General features: G+C 44.7%; 1 long non-coding RNA gene across 1 annotated transcript; it reads right to left on the bottom strand.

The window, feature by feature from the left end:
* Window positions 1-354: 354 nt before the first annotated feature.
* Window positions 355-19,710, bottom strand: LOC115456892. Its single transcript, XR_003939939.1, has 3 exons — window positions 19,594-19,710; window positions 8,451-8,457; window positions 355-370 (listed from the first exon to the last, which is right to left on the bottom strand). It is a non-coding gene; the product is annotated as an uncharacterized LOC115456892 (long non-coding RNA).
* Between the last annotated feature and the right edge of the window lie 275 nt (window positions 19,711-19,985).

Here is a 19,985-nt window from a genome sequence, read left to right as displayed (position 1 = left end):
TGGTATGTGCTTTTTCTCCCAGCAGTGGATGTCAGCAATTTGCATGTCCCTCTAGTATGGGTACAACAGTTGCCTAGTTACTCACTGATGTGTCATATTACAGTTTATATCTTCTGCTCTCTTGTGCTGACAATTTATTTCACCTAAATATTTCTCCATCTCCCCAAGACCCTGAGGAGAGGGGGGGTCACATGAATGTTCATACAGGATTGAACCCAAAGGACCTCAGCAGGTACAGGCAGTGTCTGAGGAATTGGGACAGAAGAAATAACCCTTCAACTGGTCCAGGACTGCCTCTTTGCATATCAGTTACTGAAGGCAATGAACACAAGAGTAAATGTTTATCTGGTGGTGGCACTGAATATTTGGGCTATTGGCAGCACCTGGAACTAGACAAGAATCAACCAGCAAGGTGAAGAAACAAGGTCTGCTACGAAGAGAACAGTGCAGGAGCAAGGAAGTAGCAAGACCAACAGTAACATATAGTAACATAGTAGATGACGGCAGAAAAAGACCTGCGCGGTCCATCCAGTCTGCCCAACAAGATAAACTCACATGTGCTACTTTTTGTGTATACCTTACCTTGATTTGTACCTGTCCTTTTCCGGGCACAGACCGTATAAGTCTGCCCAGCACTATCCCTGCCTCCCAACCACCAGCCCCGCCTCCCACCACCGGTTGTGGCACAGACCGTATAAGTCTGCCCAGCACCATCTCCGTCTCCCACCACCGTCTTTGCCACCCAATCCCGTCTAAGCTCCTTAGGATCCATTCCTTCTGAGCAGAATTCCTTTATGTTTATCCCACGCATGTTTGAATTCCGTTACCGTTTTCGTTTCCACCACCTCCCGCGGGAGGGCATTCCAAGCATCCACTACTCTCTCCGTGAAAAAATACTTCCTGACATTTTTCTTGACTCTGCCCCCCTTCAATCTCATTTCATGTCCTCTCGTTCTACTGCCTTCGCATCTCCGGAAAATGTTCGTTTGCAGATTAATACCTTTCAAATATTTGAACGTCTGTATCATATCACCCCTGTTTCTCCTTTCCTTCACAGTGTACATGTTCAGGTCTGCAAGTCTCTCCTCATACGTCTTGTAACACAAATCCCATACCATCCTCGTAGCTTTTCTTTGCACCGCTTCAATTCTTTTTACATCCTTAACAAGATACGGCCTCCAGAATTGAACACAATACTCCAGGTGGGGCCTCACCAACGACTTATACAGGGGCATCAACACGGTCTGCTACGTGAGAGAACAGTGCAGGAGCGAGGAAGTAGCAAGACCAACAGGACTCTTCCAAGAACCAAGGGAGACCGGAAAATTATGTAAAAGAAGGGTCCTTTATTGAAGTAGACTTGACACAGCACTGCGTTTTGGCAATAGTGCCTGCCTCAGGAGTCTGTTTGTTGTTATGGATCAATGTCACATGTATAACCAGGTGCAAGTCTTTAAAAAGACTGATGATGCACTGGTATGACACAATGAAAAATTCCACAAACTGTAATCTAAGAACTTAAATGTCAAAGTGAAGTGCTGTAAACAGCAGTGATGAGGCAGGCACTACTGATGAAACACGGTGCCGTGTCAAGTCTACTTCAATAAAGGACCCTTCTTTTACATAATTTTCCTGTTTCCCTTGGTTCTTGGAACAGTCTTGCTACTCTTTCGCTCCAGCACCTGGAACCAGCCAGGTACACCTGATCATTTATTTATTATTTATTTATTTATTGCATTTGTATCAGTGGCGTAGCCAGACTGCCAATTTTGGATGGGCCTGAACTCAAAGTGGGTGGGCACAAAAGTTTCTCTCTACCCCCCTCCCCCAGCAAAATTTAGTCACGCTAATCAGATGCATTTGTCACACAGGGTAAAGTGCTGCTTTTCAGTGCATCAGATTTCAGAAATTTATTTAATAGCCTAATCCTTTTCAGTGAGCTTTCAGAGGCCAAAACCTCCTGCCTCAGGTCAGTATAATGCTGTTACGGTATCCTCGCCTGACCTAAGGAAGGAAGTATTGGTCTCTGAAACTTCATTAACACAGGTACCATATTACTTTATCCTAAATTAAAAATAAAATTATTTTCTTTACCTTTCTTGTATGGCCATTTACTTTTTCTCATTGTGTCACTCCCAGTCTCTAGATTCTGCTTTCCTTCGTTTTCGCTTAACTCTTCTGCCACGGTTTCCTGGCCATTTCTCATTTTTCTCTCCTTTTTCTTTGCTTTCTTCAATATTTTTCTGCCTCTCTCTGTCCTGATTTAATTCATTCTTACTATCCATTCTTTAATTTCCTTCATCTACTTATGGCTTTTCATCTTTTTCTCACCCTTATTCTCCCCATGCCCCTTCCTCTTATTCTCCAGTCTTTCACTACTCTCCTTTTCCATCCAGCAGCTCTCTTCTTTCTCTCCCCATCCTTCCAGTAGTCTCCCCTCTTTCTTTCTGCATCCTTCCGTCCAGTGTCACCTCTTTCTCCCTACCCTTCCATCCATCGTCTTCCCTCTTTCTCTCCCCATCCTTCCATCCATCTACCCTCTCTCCTGATCCTTCCATCTAATGTCTCTCTCTCCCTCTTTCTAACCAGTGTCTCTGTATCACTCTACCCTTTTCTGTTCAGTGTCCCTTCTCTCTCCACATCCTTCCAGTCTCTCCCCTTTCTCTCTGCATCCTTCCAGTCTCTCCCCTTTCTCTCCCCATCCTTCCATCCAGAGTCTCTCTCCCCATCCATCCGTTTTCCCTCTTTCTCTCCCCATCCTTCCATGTTTTCCCTCTTTCTCCCCATCCTTCCATGTTTTCCCTCTTTCTCTGCCATCCTTCCATGTTTTCCCTCATTCTCTGCCATCCTTCCATCTGTTTCCCTCTTTCTCTGCCATCCTTCCATCTGTTTTCCCTCTTTTCTCCCCATCCTTCCATGTTTTCCCTCATTCTCTGCCATCCTTCCATGTTTTTTCCCTCATTCTCTGCCATCCTTCCATCTGTTTTCCCTCTTTTTCTCCCCATCCTCCCATGTTTTCCCTCTTTTCCTCGACGAGGCCTGCCCTGCATGCCAGCGCCAGCCCCCATTGCCGGCCACTGCTGCTTTTCCTGTTGAGCAGCAGGGCCGGCGCTACAAAAAGAAGAAGCGCTAACGGCGCTAAGGACGAAAAATGTTTAAAAAAAAAAAAGCGCGGCACCGGCAGGCACTGTCTTGGCAGCCTTGAGGCATTGGCTGCTGGCTCGCAGGCTCCTCCCGTCTCTTACGTTACTGCCCCTGCGTCGCTCCAGGGGAAGTGACGTAGGAGACGGGAGGAGCCTGCGAGCCAGCAGCCAATGCCTCAAGGCTGCCAAGACAGTGCCTGCCGGTGCCGCGCTTTTTTTTTTTTAAACATTTTTCGTCCTTAGCGCCGTTAGCGCTTCTTCTTTTTGTAGCGCCGATCCTGCTGCTCAACAGGAAAAGCAGCAGTGGCCGGCAATGGGAGCTGGGGCTGGCGCTGGGCGGGCCTGGGCCCAGCCAGGCCCACCCATAGCTACGCCCCTGATTTGTATCCCACATTTTCCCACCTCTTTGCAGGCTCAATATGGCTTACAATACATCACGAATCGTGGAGATATATAAGAAATAAACATTTAGTATTATAGAAATAATCAGTACCATACCCACAAAGCTAACTGGGTATAGTTAATCATGTGGTCCAACATCCCCAGTTAGCTATGCGGGCATTGGCACTGAATATAGCTGGTGCCTGCATAACTCTTGACTCCATCCCTGCACCACCCCGGCATTAATTGGCTAGTGCTGTGGTGGTCAGAGTAGATATTTCAGTTGCTCTGTCTGGTTACCTGTTGCTGAATGTAATCTCATGATCCACTCAGAGTAATTTAACAGCTAAATAATTTTGTATATTGACCCCATAGAAATTAAATACTGCATCCTGAGAAAATACGTTACCTTGCAATCAATACTCTATGGACTGTTCCCAAAATACCCACCTCAGGGGTCAGCTAAGAGGCTTTAAAGCTCCTCTCCTCCATGAAATATTCTCTCCTCTTTCCCAGAAATGGTCTAGTGCTCCAGAAGGAAATGGTATTAATTCAGAACTGCTGCAATGTGATCCACAGCATGCTAAGGGACCATGCCATCATGGATTGACTGGAAACAGATGATGAGGACTAGGGACGTTTGGCAATCAAGGATACTGCAAGACACAGGGAAGCAAGATTAGTGCTGGCAGGACTGAACACCTCAGAATCAGTTGTCTATCTGGAAGGTTGGTAGAGGGCAGCCAGGTCAGCAGAAGCAGGCCTTACACTCCATGGCAAAAGGTAGGTGGTAGCTTTGCAAAGTTTAAGAGTGGAGCAGCATTTTAGTAGTCAATACATCACAAATGGACATCCATCTCACATGTATTTTAGAAAAGGATACAGCCTGTTCTAAATACATGTGAGATGGACGTTACATGCTGGAAATGTCCAGCATGAACATCCATTTTACAAAGTGAAATGTCCAGATTATGAACGGTGAAAACAAGGGACGTTGACATCCGCGTAGAAGCATAGGAATATCCATTTTATAAAATGGCCACACAGAGGTCCATGAAGAGCACAGGAGTAGCCTAATTGAGAATCAAAGGACCCAGGTTGAACCCCACTTTGTCTCTCTCTCTCTCCTTTTTTTTTAATAAATTGTGAGCCCTGCAGGAATGTACACCACTTCAATAGTCTTCAGCCTTGCAGTAGATATTTTTCTGTCCCTGGAGGGCTCACAATAAAATACAATACAATAACAGTTGAACTTGGGTCCCTCAGTCCTTAATCCACTGCATTAACTACTAGACTACTCGTCAGACTTGCATGTTGATCTATTAAGAACGTTTATAATACCTAAAGCTGTCAGAGGGCCTGGTATCGCTTGCTGGTTTCACATTCAGGGGAGGAGGAGGGGGCCAGCAATCACTAGGGGATTAAGGAGGTGTCCTGCCTTAATCCTTCCAGTAGGTAGCTGATCAGTCAGAGCACCTTGCTGTAAATTGGACGTGACAAGTACTAGGTCTAAATAACAACCTCAACCTTTTTAGACTCGGACACCGCTTCCGGAGTTTGACGTCCATATTTTGGGCCCTTCCTTAGTTCTGCCCAAAACACGCCCAGATCACATCCCCTTGCTATATGGACATATTAAAGAGTTAGACATCCATATCTTGCCTTTGTAAAATTGGATTTTGGATGTTCATGCAATATGGATATCTAAATGCCAGTTTTCAGATATCCAAGACAGGACTGGCGCTTCGAAAATAACCAACATAAATTTACTGCAATGTATTTATGTGCTTAAACTTGTACTTTCAACAAAGTGTAACTGAATTTGATTCTTGTATGTAATGCACTATAAATGCTCAAGCAGTGTCTTAACAACAAATTGCATTTTGAAACATAATAAGAAAATAATATACACAAATTATTCACTCCGCACAAGTTAAACATTATGTACATTTTCAGCATTAAGTCCTCATAAGTCACTGGCATCTTTATCCAGATCATCACTAAGAAACTTGGTGATAAGCTGGATAAACCACTCCCTTTCCTTCTTGGTATTCACATCATCTATCTTCACTCTCCCACATCCACTTAAATCTCGTCCTCCCCTGCTCCTATTTCCCATCTGCCACCCCTTTAACATAGTCGACTCCTTTATTCCCATTCCACCGAACACCCCACATCCCTCAAAACTCTGTGTCTGCCTTTGGCCAACAATTCACTGAATGCTTTCCATGTTTCTATATATTCTTTGGAGACTTTTCACTTTGCCAACTTTACATCAGATCTCTCAAATTGCATTACTTGTATCATTGTATCTTTCCATAGGCCTATATTATTATCTGGTTACTCTTCTATCCATCTCAGCAACACCCATTTCCCTTGCAATCAATAAGGCAATGTCCACAAAGGCCTTCTGACCCTTCCACATTATATGTTGTGAAATCACCCAGCACTAACATCACTCCTTGATGAAGTATTTACATACTGGGGCACCTTGAATTTCAGCTCATGCTCTCAAAATACTCAAATATATCATTTCCCGAACTTTAGAAAGTTTTGCACCAAGCTTTCCTGCTCAGTTTGTCCTTGATGCATTCTTCTGTTTTAGACAATTTCATTTTGTAAGGCTTTACTTTGTCAATATAACAATGATGGATAGGGTAGGATTGAACCTTTAGTGATCCCTAGCCAAACAAGCACATTGGGCCCTGCCCTTAACGTAAATACATTTTAGAATTGGCAGAAATGACACTCAAAATGGTTCTGCAGAGGAGAAAGCTGAATGTAAGAAGTGCTCCTTGCAAAACAGAGGGTAATGCACAAGGAGTGGTGAAAACAGACCTTTTTTAAGCATTGATTCTGGTCTCCTTCCACCCCCACCCCCCCATTCTCCTTTCTGCTGGCCATCGACTTCCCAGAGCAAAAATCAGCCTTGTGAGTAATCCAATTAACCTATTGCTCTGGGCCATCCTAATCATTTGGGCCATAGGCCTAGATTGCATATGCCTTAATCCTGCCCTGAAGATGTATTATTTTAAACGGTATCTCTTTCAAGTAGGAGTCTATTGGCCTGTCATGGGCTTTTTTAAAGTAAAGTTCTGGCTACCCCTAGTTGATACACCTGAACAACTATATAAAACAGTGGATATAAAATCATTACTGTTTTAGATCAGGAAAAATAAAAGAGGTTTGCAAGGATTTTTTTCATAACTTAGGTATGTTCTATAATGAATTTGGGATGGAGATGATGATTTGTAGTATGTCTGTGCATGGTCTCACTGGAATACGGTTGAAACAGATCCCTTTGATACTGTAGAACCCTTTTACTAAACAGCCGTAAAATCTGTAGTTACTGTAACTAAATTTAACGAGGTACCTATTGAGGCCTTCCCAATATTTTCCACTTCAGGTCGTGTCACATAAGCATAAGTACATAAGCACTGCCACGTCCCATCCCTTTTATCATTTTCGTCGCCCTTCTCTGCACCTTCTCCAATTCCTTTATATCTTTTTTGAGATGAGGCGACCAGAACTGAACACAATACTCCAGGTGCGGTCGCACCATGGAGCGATATAACGGCATTATAACATCCTCATGCTTGTTTTCCATCCCTTTTCTAATAATACTCAACATTCTGTTCGCCTTCTTGGCCGCCGCAGCACATTGAGCGGAAGATTTCAACGTCCTATCCACGATGACTCCCAGATCCCTTTCTTGGTCTGTAACTCCTCTCCACTATCTCTTTTAAAAGTTCAGGTCACACATGATAACGGTCATTCTTTGGATTTCTTTTTTAACATAGTCATCAAGAATTTCTCAAGCTTCTTGGTCAGACATAAGAACATAAGAATAGCCATACTGGGTCTGACCAAGGGTCCATCTAGCCCAGAATCCTGCTTTCAACAGTAGCCAATCCAGGTTACAAGTACCTGGCAGAAATCCAGATAGTAGCAACATTCCATGCTACCAATCCCGTGGCAAGCAGTGGCTTCCCCCATGTCCATCTCAATAACAGACTATGGACTTTTCTTCCAGAAACTTGTTCAAAAATTTTTTAACCCAGATACGCTAACTGCTGTTACACAACATCGGCAGCGAGTTCCACAGTTTAACTATTGTTTGAGTAAAAAAAAAATACTTCCTCCTATTTGTTTTAAACGTATTTCCATGTAATTTCATTGAGTGTCCCCTGGTCTTTGTACTTGAAACAGTGAAAAATCGATTCACTATGACACCTAGATCTTTTTTGAGTGCTGATTCCTAAGGTGGACCCTAGCATCAGAAACTATGATTCGGATTACATAGTAACATAGTAAATGACGACAGATAAAGACCTGTATGGTCCATCCAGTCTGCCCAACAAGATAAACTCATTTTACATGGTATGTGGTATATGTATACCCGAGTTTGATTTGTCCTTGCCATTCTCAGGGCACAAACCGTAGAAGTCTGCCCAGCACTGTTCTTGTGCAAAAAGTTCTGAAGGTAACGTCAAAGCCCCTTAAAATTTATACTCGAGCCCATCCATATCTATTTAGTCCAGTGGCGTAGCCAGAAGTCAATTTTTGGGTGGGCCAACAGGTTGGATGGGTGGGCACTAGACAGTGGTGTGCTGGTATATGTTTAACACAGGCTCTCTCCCCGGTCCACCTCTGCGCCCGTCCACCTCCCCTCAAAATTGCAGAGCTGGCTATAGCCGGGGAGAGAGCCTGGGGGGGGGGGGGGGGGCAATGCATTACTGTCTCCAGGAAAAAAAAATTAAATGATCCCAGGTTCAATTTAATTCATGTTTAATGTGGGATAAAATACCATAAATAAGTAAATAAATATAAACTTTTAATGTTGAGCACCTGATTCTCAAAGTGGACATATTCCAAACACTATAATGAAAAGTAAAATGATTTTTTCTACCTTTGTTGTCTGGTGACTGTTTTTCTGATCATGGCTGGCCCAGTATCCGATTCTGCTGCTATCTGTCCCTCTTAACTCCGTTTCCAGGGCTTCCTTTCCATTTATTTCTTTACTTTCCTCCTTTCTTCTTCATTTCTTGCTCTATATCCATAAGTAAAAGCTGGGTCCTCTGCAGACTTGACTGTCTAGTGGATCCAGCTTCTGCCTATTTTCTTCATCCATGTGCAGTTTTTCTCCTCTCTTCCTTTTCCCTCATCTCATCTCCTTCTCATTCTTCCATCCCCTCCATCCATGTCCAGCATTTCTTCTCTCTCCCTTCCCTCTCTTCCATCCATGTCCAGCAACCCTCCTCTCCCTTCCCTCCATCCAGCAACCCTCCTCTCCCCTTCTTCCACCATGTCCAGCAACCCTCCTCTCCCCTTCCCTCCATCCAGCAACCCTCCTCTCCCCCTTCTTCCACCATATCCAGCAACCCTCCTCTCCCCTTCCCTTCATCCAGCAACCCTCCTCTCCCCTGCCCTCTCTTCTCCCCTTCTTCCACCATGTCCAGCAACCCTCCTCTCCCCTTCCCTCCATCCCGCAACCCTCCTCTCCCCCTTCTTCCACCATATCCAGCAACCCTCCTCTCCCCTTCCCTCCATCCAGCAACCCTCCTCTCCCCTTCTTCCACCATGTCCAGCAACCCTCCTCTCCCCTTCCCTTCATCCAGCAACCCTCCTCTCCCCTGCCCTCTCCTCTTCTTCCACCATGTCCAGCAACCCTCCTCTCCCCTTCCCTCCATCCCGCAACCCTCCTCTCCCCTTCTTCTACCATGTCCAGCAACCCTCCTCTCCCCTTCTTCCACCATGTGCAGCAACCCTCCTCTCCTGTCTGCCCTGTTTCCTTCCGGTCCCCCCCCCCGTACCTTTAAATATTATAGTTTTGCTGGAGTCGCGGGCAGCCGGCATTGAAGACATCGGCAGGCTTACGCCAGTTCCAGCAGCCTTCCCTTCCCTCGTTGCAAGTCGGATGATGGCTCCGCCCTCTTCTGACGTATTTCCTGTTTCTACGAGGGGCGGAGGCCATCATCCGACTTGCAACGAGGGAAGGGAAGGCTGCCCGCGACTCCAGCAAAACTGTAATATTAAAGGTACGGCGGGCGGGCGGGGCAGATGCGGGATCGAGCTCAGCCTGCTCCCTCCGCTCCGCTGCCTCCACTGCTGGGTGGGCCTGAAACAAAACTGGGTGGGCCTGGGCCCACCCAGGCCCACCCGTGGCTACGCCCCTGATTTAGTCACAGTCAGGGCATAGACTGTAGAAGTCTGCCCAGCACTAGTTTGCTTTCCTGATTACCAGTGTTGCCGCCCAATCTCTGCTAAGATTCCGTGGATCCATTCCTTCTAAACAGGATTCCATTGTGTTTATCCCACACATGTTTGAATTCCATTACCGTTTTCATCTTCACCACCTCCCGCAGGAGGGCATTCCATGTATCCACCACCCTCTCTGTGATTATTCTTCCCAATGCGCGTCACTTTGCATTTGTCCATCTTACATTTCATCTGCCATTTCGATACCAAGTCTTCCAATTTCCTAAGGTCTTCTTGCAATTTTTCATATTCTGCACATGTTTAACAAACCTTGAATAGTTTTGTAACATCTACAAATTTATCACCTCATTCATCTATCTGATTTCCAGATCATTTATAAATGTTATCAGCACCAGTCCCAGTATAGATCCCTGTGGCACTCCACTATTCACACTCCTTCATTGCAGTGCGTACCTAGGTAGTTTGACACCCGGGGGCCGGTCATTTTTTAACCACCCACCCCCCCCCCCCCACCCCCCCAAATCCAGTACTAAGGCATGCCGAGAATACAAAAACACTCAGGACCTATAGAGCATTTCTACCATACCATAAGCAGTCATTTCTACGAGTCACACAAGGAAAAGGAAAGCATCTTAAACACTACAGTGAGCACTAGAACACCAATTCACCTATTGTAAAACGAAACCAGACAGAATAGTACAGATCGTAGATCCTGCACAGTCAATGCCAACTGAAAGCCATGTCTTTTCACAACAACAGATACACCCTAATCCACTATAGAATAGTAATCATAAACTTTCTATTTAGACAAAAATTAAACTGAACCCCCAAGGCCAGACTCTGCATACAATGCAACCCACAGAAACAGAAAACTGTCCCCTAGTACTGTGCAAAATATAAAGACAGCAGATTTAAATTTTGAAAAAAAACTAACCAAGTACAATCACCACTTTACAAATTAACAAATAGAACTAAACAAATATAGAAAGTAAAATAATACCATTTTATTGGACTAATACATTTAGCTTCAGAGGCCAAAACCTCCGTCCTCAGGTAGTACAGTATAGTGATTGCGGTTACAGTATCCTATCCTGACCTGAGGAAGGGGGTTTTGTTCTTCCGAAATGTTAGTCAAAATGTATTAAAATTAGTCCAATTAAAAAGATTACCTTATTTACATGTTCTATTATAAACATTAACACATCTACAATACTTTATCCTAAAGCAAAAAAAATAAAAAAATATATTTTATTTACAGTTTGTTGTCTCTGGTTTTGCTTTCCTCATCTTCTTTCACCGTCTGCCTTCCATCCAGCATCTGTCTTCACTCTCTCTCTCTCTCTCTCTCTCTGCCATCCAGTGTCTGCCCTCTCTGCCGTCGCCTTCCATCCACTGCCTTGCTCTCTTCTCTCTGCCCCTTCATCACACCATTTGCCCTCCCTCTCCCATCCATCCAGGGTCTGCCCTCCCTCTCGCTCCCCCTTCCATCTAGGATCTGTCCCCTCTCTCTCTCTGCCCCTTTTTTCAGCCCCCAGTTCCAGCCCCCTTCTCCCCTCTGAACATCCCCACCCCAGTCCCCTTCTCCCCTCCCCTTCTCCTTCTGAGACCCCCACCACAGTCCCCTTCTCCCCTCCCCTGTCTGAGACCCCCACCCCAGTCCCCTTCTCCTCCTCTGAACACCCCCACCCCAGTCCCTTCTCCCTCCCCTTCTCCCCCTGAGATCCCCACCCGTCCCCTTCTCCATCCCCTGTCTGAGATTCCCACCCCAGGTCCCCTTCTCCCCCTCCCCTTTTCCCCTCTGAACCACCCCCACCCCAGTCCCCTTCTCCCCTCCCCCTCCCCTGTCTGAGATCCCCACCCAGTCCCCTTCTCCCCTCTGAACACCCCCACCCCAGTCCCCTTTCTCCCCTCCCCTTCCCCCGTCTGAGACCCACCCCAGTCCCCTTCTCCCCACCACCAGTCCCCGTCTCCCCCTCCCCTTTTCCCCTCTGAACACCCCCACCCGTCCCCCTCTCCCCTCCCCTTCCCTTCTCCCCTCTGAGATCCCCACCCCCAGTCCCCTCTCCCCTCTGAGATCCCGCACCCCAGTCCCCTTCTCCCCTCCGCTGTCTGAGACCCCCACCCCAGTCCCCTTCTCCCCTCTGAACCCCCACCTGAGTCCCTTTCGCCCCTCTCCTTCCCCACCTCAGTCCCGTTAAAACCGCGAAGCAGCGTCGCAGGCAGCGCCTCGTGCCCTGCTTGTAAAAAAAAAAAAAATCAAATCTCCTTCCTTCTCCTCGTCTTGACGTCGACTCGGGCCTTGATTGGAAGGCCCGAGTCGACATCAAGACGAGGAGGAAAAGGATTAAGGAGATTTGATTTTTTTTTTTTTTTTACAAGCAGGGCGCGAGGCGCTGCCTGCGACGCTGCTTCGCCGGTTTTTTAATGTGTGGCGCCGCGGGAATGGCCACGGGAGGCGGCGGGAGCGGAGCACCCCCCACCCCACTGGCACCCGGGGCGGACCGCCCCACCGCCCCCCCCTTGGTACGCCACTGCTTCATTGAGAAAATGGTCATTTAAACCTACCCTCTCCTCTGTTTTCTGCCCAATAACTAATTCCTAATCCACAAAAGGACATTGCCTCTTATCCCATGACTTAATTTTCTCAGAGTCTCTCATGAGGAACTGTGTCAAAAGCTTTCTGAAAATCTAGATACACTACATCACCTTTATGAAAAGAAATGAAGCAAATTGGTGAGCCAAGACTTCCCTTGGCTGAATCCATGCTGACTCTATCCCATTAAACCATGTTGTCTATGTGTTCTGTAATTTTATTCTTTTAAGTAGCTTATACTATTTTCGCTGGCACTGAAGTCAGGCTTATAGGTCTGTAATTTTCCAGATCACCCATGGAACCCTTTTTAAAAATCTACGTTAAATTGGCCACCTTCCGATCTTCAGGTACTACAGATGATTTTAACAATAGGTTAGAAATCACTAACAGAAGAACAGCAATTTCATGTTAGTACCCTGGGGTACATGCTATCTGATCGAGGTGATTTATTACTTTTCAACTTGTTGATTTGGCTCAGTACATCTTCCAGGCTCACTGAGATTTCTTTTCAGTTCCTTCACCTCTTCACTCTTGAAAAATATTTCTGGTAGATCTCGTATATCTTCTTCTGTAAAGACCGAAACAAAGAATTCATTCAATCTCTCCACCATGGCCTTGTCATCCTGAGTTCCCCTTTTGCTCCTTCATGATCTAATATTTGATGGATTCACGCATAGGCTTTATGCTTCTGATGTACCTGAAAAAGTTGTAACTATGAGTTTTTGTCTACGTGGCAAGTTTTTTTTCATATTCTATTTTTTAGCCTTCTTTATCATGCTTTGCATCTAGCTTAATAGTACTTATGCTACTTCTTATTTTCTTCATTTGGATCCTTTTTCTATTCTTTGAAGGATGTTCTTTCGTTCTGATAGTCTCTTTCACTTCACGCTTTAATCATGCCGGCTGTCGTTTGCTCTTCTTTGCACCTTTGTTAATATATGGAATACATCTGGTCTGAGCTTCAATGATAATATTTTTAAGCAATGCCCATGCCCAATTTAAATCCCTAACCTTTGCAGCTGACGTTTTAGCTTCTTTTTAACCATCTCATTTTGTTGCTGTTGCCCTTTTGAAAATTAAAAGCTGCTACAGTAGATTTCCTTAGTGACTTCACTCCAAATATCAGCTCAGATTTGATCATGTTATGATCACTGTTTCCCAGGGGATCCAACACTGTTACGTCTCGTACCATGCCTTGCATTCCACTAAGGACCCGATCTAAAATAGCTCCCTCTCTTGTCGGTTCTTGGACCAGTTGCTCCAAGAATCAGTCATTTATTATATCTAGGATTTTTACTTTCCTAGCTCTCCCTGATGAAACATTTATCCAGTATTATAATACTACCAATTTGCCAGCTTTCCTAATTCCTATAAATATTTCTTCATCTGTCTGTTTGTTCTATCTTGGTGGACGGTTGTATAGCCCTACCATATATGCCTTCCCCTCACACATGGCATTTCTATCCACAAGGATTCCACACATTTCTTATAGCTCTTGTTCAAGATAAAACTCTTGTATGTCATGGAAACAAGTAATATTACAGATCAACAAACTTGCAAATATGGTATTTTATATGTGCCCACATTTTGCTTGTTTGTATATTATGATACATTTAAATGGTATCTATGGTATCACTTCCTTGTTTTGACATCTTTCCTTTCTTAATACATTTTTTAAAATATTAAAAAAAAATTCTTAATATATTTTGTCAGACTTTTTTTATTATTTTGTGTATTATAATTTCTGTTGATTTTTATTATGTTGGAATTATATATGTTTCAATATTTGTAGACTCCTGATGCAGGTGCACCTGCGCTGAAACACAGCAGCTGTGTCGAGTCAATTGATTATTCCTCAATAAAGATTTGGAAATACATACGTCTCCCTCGTGTTTGGATACAGCCTACCTGTCCTACTCCCTTCCCCTTTGTCTTGACTACTTCACGTAGGATTCATCGCACCTCCACTGTATGTGGTAATTTCCCTGTGTAGGCTTCAGCATTGAATTGCTGTTTTTGTTTTTATTTTTAAAGCCGACTGGCACATGACCAGTTAATATTCAGATGTAACCACGCTATGGTTTAGTGCATAAAAATAGGCTATTCATGCAGCCCTGTTTCTGTACTAAGCCTGGCCAGTTAGATCTGAATATCAGGACCTAGCTGGACTCTACCTCTGGAACGCTCCCAGAATGCCCTCAACATACTCAGCATTAAGTTCAGCAAAGATGACCAGTTAAGTAATGCTGAAAATCACTGGTAGGCATGACCAAGCGAGTTAATTGATCAGTGGCCATTTCCAGCCAGTTAACTAGCTTTGAATAACTGCCGGTATGTTTCTAACAGATGGTATTATGTAAAAATGGTAAACTGTCTTCCTTTTGGAGACCTATTAGTGGAATTCCACAGGGCTTCCCTCTTTCCACACTATCTGGCCACAAAAAATCCAGGCAGGAGAAGGGTATTTCGGGGGTGGGGGTGAAGTCAGGGAGGAGCCAGGAGTTATGCTAGTACTGGTAATATTAAGTGCTGTTGCCTATATAACTATGCAGGTAGATAGTAAAAGTAGTCCTAATTATGCTCACCTAGCTATGTGAGTGCCAGCACTGAATATTAGCTGGCAATACAGAGTTTCCAGGTAGTGACTGCATCTCTCACACCTGCTCCCCTACTTCCCAACCCCCAACATGACCAGATTCCACCACCATTACTAGACCTCCGATTCCATTCCCTCCTGACCCTCACCACCATTACCAGACTCCTCACCCCAATTCCATTCCCTCCTGACCCCTGCCGCCATTACCAGACTCCCCCCTGATTCCATTCCCTCTTTACCCCTGCCACCAGTACCAGACTCCCCCAATTCCATTCCCTCCTGACCCCATCACCAGATTCCACTCCCCGCCCTCATGTGCAGATAGGCCCCCCGGGTCACTGTTCTCTCTAATCTAAGCAGGAGTCCTTCAACTGCATTGCTGCCGGTGGGGGGTAGTGCTTCAGTCTCAAGGGACAGGCAGATTCTCTGCAGAGCTTGCCTGTCCCTTGCTATTGAAAACGTGATAGTGAAATAGCACCAGCCACTGGCAGGATTTTAGGTGGAGGACTCCCGCTCAACTTAGAGGGAACAGTGCCTTGTGCTTACCTTAAATCAGCCACAGCTGCCATTTTAGAGCTGCAACTGCAAAGAAGCAGGAGCAAATGGGGTTCATTCCTGCTCCAATGACCCATTGGACCACCAGGGAGCTTAAGGTAGGCCTTAGGAAGCCTATTTGGATATGGGAAGGGGGAGTCTGGTAATCGTGAAGGGGTCACGGGGAAGATCAGCATTGGGAGAGATCTGGTAATGGTGAGGGGTTAGGGGGATGAAAATCAGGAGAGGTCTGATAATGATGGTGGAGTAGCAGGAGGGATCAGAATATCGTCTGGGACCCACATGTATCCCAGCTGCAAACCCTTGGCTGATCAGCCACGAATATTCAATGCCATTGCCTGAACATGGCTTAACATTGAATATCAGGGGGTCTAATCCTGCCCAAGGTAGCCAGCATTTAAAAAAACACTGACTGTCACCAGCTGAATGTTGACTGAAGTGAATCCAATTAGGGGTAATTGCCAAAACTGCCCATCCTTCCAGTGGAGAAAATTCAGTTTGTGTGGATTTCAGAACCTAATGTTTTGTTTAGACTGCGGCTGCTCTTGGTTGCCTCCAGAGAAGCTGCTGCCCAGGCAACTGCCTGGTTTGTCTGATGTTTAAGCCTGCCCTCCCTCTCTTTTTCTTACCATTTCATCTTCTCTATACTTGCAGATGAATAAAAACAAGTCCACATACTACCAGTCTACCTAAGAATGATTAAAAAAAAATTCTAAGTTAGAAAGCACTTAAAACATTTTTTTTCTTTAAGCAGGCTGGGGATCTGTTCTCCTGAACAGGTCCGTCTCTTTCCAGGCAAGAGGTGCTATATGATCACAGCTGCAGGCTTTGGACATGAAGCTGCTCTGCACTTGGATGGCAGTGGGATAAATCACACTATGATCATCCATCTCTGGAGTCATGTGATCCAGTGCTGCAATTTCATGCTGGCTAATGTAAGCAGTCTTGGGATATGAGTCCAGGACTCTGAGTTCCTTTTATAGATGTTTCAATAACAGGAAATCATGTTTTAAACAAGGTACTGCTTTTGCCAGCGTTGGCACAGGGAGCTGGAAGAAGCTGGAGTCCCTGCCCAGCATGACTCTCACTGCAGGATATAGGTAACTCCAGGCCAGTGGTGAAGATCAGGGGGAGAAATGCTGTCTGTGACCAGCAAGTGTTTGACAGTCTGAGAGCACCACCAAATCCGACCTTTCCATATTCCCAGCCCCTCCATCAATGCCTTGCAGCGGAATACATAAACCTCATTGGATGTAAGTCATTTCTCATTACGGAAATATGACAGCATTCTGAACATTCTGCCTCGTTACGATTGCAGAACAGACTCAACAACTGTCCTCCATCAAAATAAACATTATTCACTGAGTAATGCAGACTCAAATAGCTGCCCTGCTTAGAGAGACAGAGACAGCTTCAAAGGGTATCCAGAATGGCTGGCATGATAAAAGGTGTTTCACATGTGAACAAACTTAGTTCTCATGTAATGTTATGCATTCAGATTTGCATACATATTAACATATTAGATGATGGCAGATAAAGACCAGCAAGGTCCATCGAAGTCTGCTCAAGAACAGCACACCAGGGATGTATATTTGTTTCAAATGACATTTCCCATATCAATGGCAAATGAAAACCGCGAAATTTAATAAATATATATATATATTTTTGTTATATAAAGAAAACCCCAAAATAGAGAGAAGCAAAGATCTAATATCAATCTCAGAAAATACTTTGCTAATTAGGAGGCAGACGAAGGAGCACCGCACCAAGGAAGAGAAAAAAAGCTACAGCAATAAATAAACCTCAAACCTCGGCTCCAGGGGAGCCCAAAGGCTTTTGAAATCAAATCCCCAGTCGGAGTCCAATATGCTGGAAGAAAGAGCAGGGGAAAAATCTCCAAATGGAGAAAAAACCAACTGCTCCAAATAAGCGTCTAAAAAACGCCTCAAAAAAGAACGCTCGCATTCTTTACAACTGTCCAAGAAATATAATACAAAATGTTCCCCAAAAATACTGTGCACGAAATCATTAAGCCATGTTAAAATGCACCACTTATCTTCAGTGACTCATCTTCAATGAGTTCAATAATTGCTCAGTCCTTCTCTACTGTCATCAAAGCACACAGATTTCCAAAGCCCCGACAAAGGCCACTTGTTTCGCCATTAGCTGTGTCAGGAGGGGGAAACTATAGCACCGCCATGATTTTTTACATCTATAACAAAACTGGAGAACAAAAATTGTTAAAGGAAGAGACTGGGGTAGATAAAACCACAATTTAAATAAACAAAACCTCAACTGCCACAGAAGGTCTACACAGATGATGGCTATATCACTGGTTTCTAATGGAGTTCCTAAAAAAGCAGCAGCAGAAAACAAATCCTAAACAGGAGAAAAAAAACACTGTTTTTATTTTTGTTACATTTGTACCCTGCGCTTTCCCACTCATGGCAGGCTCAATGTGGCTCACATATTGTATACAGGTACTTTATTTGTACCTGGGACAATGGAGGGTTTAAGTGACTTGCCCAGAGTCACAAGGAGCTGCAGTGGGAATCGAACTCAGTTCCCCAGGATCAAAGTCTACTGCACTAACCACTAGCTACTCCTCCACTCATTCCACCAATAAGAGCCAACCTCATCAGTGAGGTCACAATGGCTTGATTGCCCGATACTTGGCTCACTTCTGATATTATAAGGGAAAGGGAAATGAGACTTGATATACTGCCTTTCTGAGGTTTTTGCAACTACATTCAAAGCGGTTTACATATATTCAGGTACTTATTTTGTACCAGGGGCAATGGAGGGTTAAGTGACTTGCCCAGAGCTGCCTGTGCCTGAAGTGGGAATTGAACTCATTCCTCAGTTCCCCAGGACCAAGTCCACCACCCTAACCACTAGGCCACTCCTCCACTCCTACTGGTGCCAAAAAACAAAAGAGGATGCTACCACTATAAACAAAAACACTATACCAGTCTCTTCACTATCAGTATTCATTAAGCAAGAAAATCTAATATACAAATCCATCTGTGCACAGGAAAACAAACTGACAATTTTGGATGAAAATTCACCATCTGCAGTTACAAAAAGCAGTCAGCTGATAATGCTAAGGTATATCCACTGTCCCAATTATTGTAGCACAGAATCCAATTGAACTCTTCACCAGGAGGAATGCCGTACAAACTAAACTTCCATCACTAGTAACATCATCGGTGAGCACTCTTATCAAAAAGCATGAGTATACATAGGGGTGAATATTCAGCTGGCAGTGATCAGTGTTTTGCTGACTGCTGCTGGCTTTATTCCTAGATATTGAATTCCAGGCCATTTCTGGGTTCCAACATTGAATATCTGGGCATAAGCGGCAAGATAAAACATAAGCGGTTAAGTGCGATATTCAGCATAAAGACAGCTCACAGGACAAATCCCTTCTCTCAGTACCCTTCTCCACCACCGCCAACTCCAGGCTCCGCCCTCTCTGCCTCGCCTCACCCTATGCTTGGAATAAACTTCCTGAGCCCTTACGCCAAGCCCCCTCCCTACCCATATTCAAATCCTTGCTCAAAGCCCACCTCTTCAATGTTGCCTTCGGCACCTAACCTTTATACCTATTCAGGAAATCTAGACTGCCCCAATCTGACTGCCCCTATTTGCCTGACTGTACATTTGTCCTTTAGATTGTAAGCTCCTTGAGCAGGGACTGTCCTTCTATGTTAAACTGTACAGCACTGCGTAACCCTAGTAGCGCTTTAGAGATGTTAAGTAGTAGTAGTAGTTAAGTGGATAGCCCTGCACAAGCCAGGAGCTGTTTCTGGCTGGTTAAATCACTTTGAATATTGACCCCAACATTCCCAGATTAATGGTTAGAGCGGCAGACTAAAAACAAGGGGAGACCAGTTCAAATCCAAACACTGCTCCGTATGATCTCAGCCAAGTCACTTAACCCTCCATTGCCTCAGGTACAAACTTAAACTGTGACAAGGACAGAAAATACCTGGGCCTGATATTCAGACTACGGGAGTTAGCCAGGCTGCCTCCCGAAGTTGGAGCTAAGCCCGGATATTGAATGCTGGGCCATTTCTGGTGACCGGCCTTGAATATCTAGGAACTATTGGCTGGTTTCAACTTAAATCAGCTAAGCTGATATTCAACGCTGGCCAGTCAAGTTGAAACAGACAAAAGATAGGCCTGCTATTTTAGCAGCTGAATTTGGCCACCAAACTTAGCCAGCGATGCACTGAATATAAGCGAATAGCCAGTTATATTGTGTGATATAACCGGTTATCCGCTAAATGCTAACTGGCCATCTCCCACTGAAGATAGCCAGTTAAGTGCCATTTAACTGGTCAGAAGCCATTCCTGGCTGATTAAATGTTTCAAAATATCAGGCAGCTAGTGTACCTGAATGAAACTCATCTATTACAATTTAAAAATATGCAAGTTAAAGTCAAATTCCCTTCAGTCACTTCCCCTCCAAATAATGGGTAAGAACAGAAGTAGG

Source organism: Microcaecilia unicolor, chromosome 13 (assembly GCF_901765095.1).
Source record: "Microcaecilia unicolor chromosome 13, aMicUni1.1, whole genome shotgun sequence".
NCBI lineage: Eukaryota > Metazoa > Chordata > Amphibia > Gymnophiona > Siphonopidae > Microcaecilia > Microcaecilia unicolor.
The sequence above is the reverse complement of the archived record's forward strand: the minus strand, read 5'-3'. Positions and strand labels throughout refer to the sequence as shown.